Genomic DNA, 9,034 nt, shown 5'->3' with positions numbered 1-9,034 from the left:
GTAAAAACAGCAATATACAAAAGAAATGAAGCCTTTTTATTATAGATACATTTATACATCAACTAATTTTAAATAAAACATGTGCAGTGAAAATGGGCAAGCAAAAAAAAAAAAAAAACCCAGCAACAAGAGAAAATTAAATCCAGCTTCCTCATACTGTTGAGCCCAAACATGGCCTTCTAATTCTATTTACAAATAAAGTAATAACAAAGATTTTGTATATATGTGTATTAGACTTTTTATCACTCTGTGCCTTACCAGATAAAAACATGTTTCAGGGTTCTCTGGTCTAGCACAACATATGGAATATAGCAGACATTCTGTAAATGTTTTTTAAATGTGATCAATTTTGATTAATATTCCATGGTTTTAATTTCTCCCCACATGTTACAACCGCAGCTAAAATCCCCAACTGCAGGCACCTACCATGGCAGTAATGGCAGTATAGTCTGCTAGATAAAGATGAAAGCCCAGAGTCAACCAGACTTAGTTGCTAAAATTTACCAGCTACGTGTAACTACTCATGCAATTAATTGCTTCACTTTTCTAAGTCTCAGAATTCTTAATTATAAAATCAAATAATAAAAATATGTACATCAAAGTATGTTTCATTAATTAAATGAGGATTGTGTCATATAATGCATAATAAATATAAATTACTCCCTGCAACAGCTATATGCAGTTATAAAATTTTTATTTGCTGAAGATAAACTTAAAATCTTAATCATATATATGCTACAGTATTTATTATGTTGATGATTTTCATAAGTAAATGCTACAAGTAATTCTTAGTGAAACCACAATTTATATTTATTGACAAACACAACTCACATACACATGTGAATGCATATACACACATACCACAACATATGTTCAGTAATTTTTATATATAATAATAACTAAAACTGCTAACATCTGTATTGAGATGTCATTGACATAAAATAAGCTATACATATTATGTTTACAATTTGATAAATTTTGTAGCACATGTATACATGTGTGAAATATTCGCAGTAATCAGAACAAATGCATCATCCCCAAAAGTTTCTTTATGCCCCTCTCAAATCCCCCTTCCCTTATTTATTCTTACATATCTGTAGAATCTATGTTTATGTCTCTTATTTCATTGCTGGTTTTTAAATTTTGTGTTTTTTAAAAATTCTCTCCAGATTAATATGACTAGAGATTTATCAGTTTTATTGATCTTTTCTAAGAATCAACTTTCTGATGTCATGGATTTTTTTTTCCTACTGAATTGTATTTTCTACTTCTTTGATTTCTTTGTAGTTAAAATACCTTTATTTAGTAGTTTCCTAAGGTGAAAGTTTAGATCAGTCATCTTTAGATGATTATTTTCTAATTTAAGCTTTAAATGCTATAAATTTCCTTCTAAACACTTACTTAGCTACATTTCACAAATTTTGAAATGTTTTGTTTTCGGGAGATCAAATGTAGTCTTCATCTTAGAGCTAATTTATCCCCACTTTTTCATGTGGCCTTCTGTAGTCTCTACCTAATTCTGTAAAATCGGTGAGGGTTCTCCACTCTAGCTTGGTGGGAACATAAATGATTCCTAGCTCTGTGTTTGCTCTGGGAATTGTTTCCATACAGGAACCCTATTAAGTATTCTTTCCTCGTAAATTATTCTTGTTCAACAAAGTTGTATTTTACCCTCTGGTTGTACAAACCTGTATCCAAGCGAAGGTTCAATGGGACCTATGCAGATTTCTGGACTTTTTAGATATGTAGTGATTGCATATGCATGTAAACTATAAAGTAAAAATATACTTTTTGATCTTATTGATTTAGCCACTGTAGGTTTCAAGTAAGGAAATAGTTGAAGTCCCATTAAAAATGTCTTCAGATGAGAGCAAGTATGTCATAAACAACTAAGCAGACCATTACTCTTCCCCTTTAAAAGTGTCTGGTACCGCTGTTGTCATCGAATCTGTATGGTTTCATTCTTATATACATTTGAACTTACACTTCACTCCCCAAAGTGTCTCCCTTTCTCCATTCTTCAGTACACTATCTCCTCTACTTAAGTGCTGGATAAAGCAATAACTCAGTGTGACCCTAAACATACGCGTGAATCCCTGCCCAGAGTATCTCCTCTGTGATACTTAAGAGTGAAAGAAAATGTAAATGGTACATAATAGAAAGTCTTAATTGCCCTTAAAATTTATGAATAGCTTAGTGCATTTTTCCTTTCTTTTATATCCCAGCCCTCTATTCTACCAAGGCAAAGCAAGTTATAACCGCATCAGAGAGACAGTTAAGATCTCCTCTAATCCTAAGAGATTTTGGCATAGATATCTCCTTTTGAGAAAATGGTTTTCAGACACTCCATTTCTATTTGGGCTTCATGTTTAGAGCTGCTCTCCTTTCTTTAAGAATGGGTTCCCTCTTTTTTTTTTTAGAGGACCTGTTCTTATGGGTTTGTAGAGTTATATTTCCCTCTAGAGCTTTTGGCTTTCATCAATTTTGTCTTCTTTAGTTTTCTTTTTCTTTGATAGATTGACAAGATTGTCCAAGGTACAGAACATTTTTGTACTGATGATGCTCATCCATGATGTCCCCATCTTTCCTGGATGAAATAGCATTTGTGTTAGGATAGAATCCTGATTCCTTCTACCACAAAATACTTCAAGTGGATGAGACAACATTAAGCCACAACACCTTCAGTGTGCAATAGCACCACTCATTTTAGGCAAGATTATTCCCTTTTCAGTGCATTCTTCTTCACCATTTCTCACATCTGCTCTATTCTTAGGCTCTATGCTTTCTAAGAGATAATTTCTGTTTGTGTGTTACTCCCTAAATAAGTGTCTCTGTCACAACTCCAAAATATTTTTATCATTTATTGCAATTTTAAGGAACCTAGAATTTTTTCTTGGAAGGAAATAACCACTTTTATATTTTTGTTACCATTTGCTTAGAGAATGCTTCTTGCAATATACTTCATTCCCACACAATGAATCATTTAAGTGGCCCATGTTTTATTTTGTTTTCATTTTGGAGCTTATTCAAAGGGGAAAATACCTAATACAATTTTATACATTGAAAGAATTTTTATTCACTATAATTTGCCACATGATGAAATTGATGGATGATTTATAATATTAGAACTGAGTGTTATTTTTAAGAAGTCACTTCCAGAATTTTTCTCAGGGAGAAAATTCGTCTTTTTTGGATGTATTTTAGTGGATCTATTTGGTGTGAACTTGAGGCTGAGTATATCCTAAAAGACTGAGATGAGACAAAAAAAAGTAGATAAAATGTATTTTTGGGGGCTAATATACAAATATGATGAATATGATTTTGGGTGAGTAGCTGTGATTTAGCAAGCCTGGAATGATAGAAGATGAACTAAAAGTGTGCAGTAGGCCAGGATTTTACATGAAGGAATGAGTTGTGTAAAACTTTTGAGGAAAGAAATGACAAAGGAATTTTTAAGACTATGAATTAATGATACTAGTAATGTTACTATGCTGCATGTCTAGCAATGTGATGTTAGTTCTGTTATGTCAAAAAATCGGTAGATAATTACCTCACAGAAAGTCTTATGCTACTACTCTTTATAAAAGGGAAAAATTGGGATCTAATATAATGAAGAAATGTGGAAAAATAAAACAGGCACAGGTTCAAAGAATTCATCAAGACTGATTTGAAAAAGAGGTACCCTGCAGAAACAAACCCCCTGCCACTCTAAACATAAATAAATAAATAAACCTTCTGATATTGGAAGAAACACTAAGTCTTTCACTTAAGAAGTTTCAGTCAAATTTAATCAAAATTTCTAAAGACAAAATGTCTTTGTTAAAAGATAATAAGCAACTAAGACTACCTTGGTCTTCTGTGGTGTCTAAGAGCTTTAATACATAATTTTTCCTCACTCAGTGTATTTTTAGAGTTTCCCATTAATTGATTTTTAAGCCATGTGGTTAAACATAAGCATGGAAATGTGTTACTAGAGCATGCTGAGGACACTTTAATAATATGGATCTTAAAGAAATGTTTACATTCTAGGAGTCAAATGAACCATTGTTGTATTTGCAGACTTAGTTGTCTTTAATATTAGTAAGTAAATGTAAGTGACTACAAATAATAGTTGCATCTAAACTCTATCCGTGAAGACTATTCTTCATTTTATAGACACAATCAATGTCTTTGTTTTTCCGTCACCTTTCAAACTCTGTAACTTTACATCTCAGCTTTCTCCTAAGATTCAAATTTTTATTTATAGCTTTAAATTCAACACAGTTATTGTCGAAATCGTATCTTCTCTGATTCCCATAAGCTTGCACCTCTTTTCAGTTTTCTATTTATGCTAATAATGTCACCATTTACTCATTACTAAACTGCAAAACATGGCCTCATTCTCTCTATTCCTCTAGCCATTTGTATCATCTCCATATCAGGTGATTATCAAGTCCTAAAGTATCTGTTTCTGCTCCCCTTTGCCACTACCTAGGCTCATACTTCCTAACTTTATCTCACCTCCAGTATATCCTTTTCATGATCATATTAGAACACAAACCTGATTGTTATTCTTATCAAAGAAAAGCTTGCCTTTCACTATAATATTAAGAAAAACAGTTTAAGATTATATTTTTGATAATATTTACCAACCTATTACTTTAACCTCATCATATAATACCTCTCTAAACATTCTAAGCACAACATATTTATTCTTATTTTCATACTACACCCTGATATTCTTTTCTCCCTTTACTGTGTAATTTATACTTATTCTTAAATGCTGAGTTAAAATTATACTACCCCCTAAAACAAGATATCTGTTTCACTAGCAAATAAAAAAATAGCTGCTACTGATTACTATATTAACTTAGAATGTGTTAGAGTATACAGATCTCCCAAATGACAAGCTACTTTAGATTTAGTTATGTTTTACATCAATTCATAGCATATTTTTTCTTTTTTTAAACATTTTTTGTTGATTTATAATCATTTTACAATGTTGTGTCAAAAATTCCAGTGTAGAGCACAATTTTTCAGTTATACATGAACATATATATATTCATTGTCACATTTTTTTCTCTGTGAGCTACCATAAGATCTTGTGTATATTTCCCAGTATAATCTTGTTTACCTACTCTACAATTTTGAATTCCCGTCTGTCCCTTCCCACCCTCCGCCCCCTGGGCAGCCACAAGTTTGTATTCTATGTCTATGAGTCTATTTCTGTTTCGTGTTTATGCTTTGTCTGTTTTTGTTTTTGTTTTTGTTTTTGAGATTCTACATATGAGCGATCTCATACGGTATTTTTCTTTCTTTTTCTGGCTTACTTCGCTTAGAATGACATTCTCCAGGAGCATCCATGTTGCTGCAAATGGCGTTATGTTGTCGGTTTTTATGGCTGAGTAGTATTCCATTGTATAGATATTCCACTTCTTCTTTATCCGGTTATCTGTTGATGGACATTTAGCCTGTTTCCGTGTCTTGGCTATTGTAAATAATGCTGCTGTGAACATTGGAGTGAAGGTGTCATCCTGAAGTAGGGTTCCTTCTGGATATATGCCCAGGAGTGGGATTCCTGGGTCATATGGTAAGTCTATTCCTAGTCTTTTGAGGAATCTCCATACTGTTTTCCACAGTGGCTGCACCAAACTGCATTCCCACCAGCAGTGTAGGAGAGTTCCCCTCTCTCCACAGCCTCTCCAGTATTTGTCATTTGTGGATTTTTGAATGATGGCCATTCTGGCTGGTGCAAGGTGATACCTCATTGTAGTTTTGATTTGCATTTCTCTGATTATTAGTGATATTGAGCATTTTTTCATGTGCCTATTGATCATTTGTATGTCTTCCTTGGAAAATTGCTTGTTTAGGTCTTCTGCCCATTTTTGGATTGAGTTGTTTGGTTGATTCTTATTAAGTCATATGAGCTGCTTATATATTCTGGAGATCAAGCCTTTGTCAGTTTCATTTGCAAAAATTTTCTACTATTCCGTAGGTTGCCTTCTTGTTTTGCTTATGGTTTCCTTTGCTGTGCAGAAGCTTGTAAGTTTCACTAGGTCCCATTTGTTTATTCTTGCTTTTATTTCTATTGCTGGAGTAGACTGTTCTAGGAGAACATTTTTGAGATGTATTTGAGGTAATGTTTTGCCTATATTTTCTTCTAGGAGGTTTATTGTATCTTGTGTTATGTTTAAGTCTGATCCATTTTGAGTTTATTTTTGTGTATGGTGTAAGGGAGTGTTCTAGCTTCTTTGGTTTACATGCTACTCTCCAGTTTTCCCAACACCATTTACTGAAGAGACTGTCTTTATTCCGTTGTATAATCTTGCCTCCTTTGTCGAAGATGAGTTGACCAAAAGTTTGTGGGTTCATTTCTGGGCTCTCTTTTCTGTTCCATTGGTCTATATGTCTGTTTTTGTACCAATACCATGCTGTCTTGATGACTGTAGCTCTATAGTATTGTCCGAAGTCTGGGAGAGTTATTCCTCCAGCCCCTTTCTTTCTCTTCAGTAATACTTTGGCAATTCTAGGGCTTTTGTGGTTCCATATAAATTTTATTATGATTTGTTCTAGTTCTGTGAAGTATGTCCTGGGTAATTTGATAGGGATTGCATTAAATCTGTAGATTGCCCTGGGTAGTGTGACCATTTTAACAATATTGATTCTTCCAATCCAAGAGCATGGAATATCTTTCCATCTTTTAAAGTCTTCTTTAATTTCCTTCATCAATGGTTTATAGTTTTCTGTGTATAATTCTTTCACCTCCTTGGTTAGATTTATTCCTAGGTATTTTATTACTTTGGGTGCTATTTTAAAGGGGATTTTTTCTTTATTTTCTTTTTCTGTTGATTCATCATTAGTGTAAAGAAATGCAACTGATTTTTGAACGTTAATCTTGTAACCTGCTACCTTGCTGAATTCTTCGATCAGTTCTAGTAGTTTTTGTGTGGACCTTTTAGGGTTTTCTATATATAGTAACATGTCATCAGCATATAGTGACACTTTTACCTCTTCTTTTCCAATTTGAATCCGTTTTATCTCTCTCTCTTGCCTGATTGCTGTGGCTAGGACTTCCAAGACTATGTTGAATAGGAGTGGTGATAGTGGGCATCCTTGTCTTGTCCCAGATTTTAGTGGGAAGCTTTGAGTTTTTCACCATTGAGTACTATGCTGGCTGTAGGTTTGTCATATATAGCTTTTATTATGTTGAGATATGTTCCCTCTAAACCCTCTTTGGCGAGAGTTTTTATCGTAAATGGGTGTTGAATTTTGTCAAATGCTTTTTCTGCATCTATTGAGATGATCATGTGGTTTTTGTCTTTTCTCTTGTTTATGTGATGTATTACATTGATTGATTTGCATATGTTGAACCACCCTTGTGTCCCTGGGATGAGCCCCACTTGGTCATGATGAATAATCTTTTTTGTGTTGTTGGATTCTATTTGCTAATATTTTAGTAAGGATTTTGGCGTCTATGTTCATCAGTGATATTGGCCTATAATTCTCTTTTTTTGTAGTGTCTTTGCCTGGTTTTGGTATCAGGGTGATGGTGGCTTCATAGAATGAGTTTGGGAGTATTCCCTCCTTTTCAGTCTTCTGGAAGAGTTTGAGAAGGACTGGTATGAGTTCTTCTTTGTATGTTTGGTAGAATTCCCCCGTGAAGCCATCTGGTCCTGGACTTTTATTTGTAGGGAGGTTTTTTATTGCTATTTTGATTTCATTTCTAGTGATTGATTTGTTCAAGTGGTCAGTTTCTTCTTTTTTTTAATTTTTTTTTTTTAGATATTTGAAATACGACGTTATTGTGATTCTAAATGAAAAGGAATGGGAATGACAGTAATAAACAAGATTTCACCACTGAATATTGTGATGTGACTGTAGCAGTCTTATATTTGAAACTCAGGGAGGAAACAACTGCATTCGAAAGCGGCTAAATATGCAGGTCCAAAAAATGAAGGTTTTTTTTTTTTTTTAACTGCCACATTCACTCTGAAGCCCATTCATCTCCTTCAGCATCCCAAAGATTAAGCACATGTTCTGCTTAGCTATATAATAAAGTGGCAAACACACTGCACCACTGACATCACAGGACAGTTGCCTATAAAACTAGACTTCTGACACTGGGCTCCAGCTTCACTTTCTTACAGGTCGTCATCTTCATCCGGGAGAGCAGTTGTCTGCGCAACCTCTAGATCGTGCTCATACTGTGTTTAGCCAGGGCTGGGTCCATGACCACCTCTGGCGGGGCCAGAGCAGGCATGGCAACGAACTCCAAGTTCGGGTCTCCGACCAGTTTTCTAGCAAGCCAGAGGAAGAGCTTTTCAAAGTTGTAGTTACTTTTGGCAGAAATGTCATAGTACTGAAGATTCTTCTTTTGGTGAAAGACAATTGATTTTGCCTTAAATTTTCTGTCCTTTATATACACTTTGTTGCCACACAACACAATGGGGATGTTTTCACACACTCACACCAGGTCTCTATGCCAGTTCGGCACATTTTTGTAAGTAACTCTCGATGTTACATCAAACATTATAATGGCACACTGAGCTTGGATATAATAGCCGTCTCTCAGTCCACCAAATTTCTCCTGACCAGCTGTGTCCCATACGTTGAACTTAATAGGCTCTCTGTTGGTATGGAACACAAGGGGATGGACCTCAACACCCAAGGTAGGTACATACTTCTCAAATTCACCAGTCAGATGAGGTTTCACGAATGTAGTTTTTCCAGTGCCACCATGTCCCACCAACACAAGTTTGAACTGAAATTGAGGTTCTCCTTGGGCAACCATCATGATATTATATGGCACGGGACCCAGCGCCAGTGCGCAGCCTCTGCGGTCGGGGAGAAAGGAGAGCTCTCCGCCCAGAGCCCTGGGCCCCGCAAAGCTGACTCCTCACGGCCACGGCTGCTGGGATGCCCCGGCCGCCAGCCCCGCGGCCCCCGCCCCGGCAGCTCTACCTTCCAGTTTCTTCTTGATTCAGTCTTGGTGGACTGTATGTTTCCAGAAACTTGTCCATCTCCTCTAGGTTATCCAGTTTGGTTCCATATAGCT

General features: G+C 35.4%; 1 pseudogene; it reads right to left on the bottom strand.

Annotated features, from left to right (window-relative positions):
• Nucleotides 1-7,945: 7,945 nt before the first annotated feature.
• Nucleotides 7,946-8,770, bottom strand: LOC102542836 (GTP-binding nuclear protein Ran-like; annotated as a pseudogene).
• Between the last annotated feature and the right edge of the window lie 264 nt (nucleotides 8,771-9,034).

The sequence above is a fragment of the Vicugna pacos genome, chromosome 4, assembly GCF_048564905.1.
Source record: "Vicugna pacos chromosome 4, VicPac4, whole genome shotgun sequence".
Classification (NCBI taxonomy): Eukaryota; Metazoa; Chordata; class Mammalia; order Artiodactyla; family Camelidae; genus Vicugna; species Vicugna pacos.
Note: the sequence above shows the minus strand (reverse complement) of the source record. Positions and strands in the feature narration are given on the sequence as shown.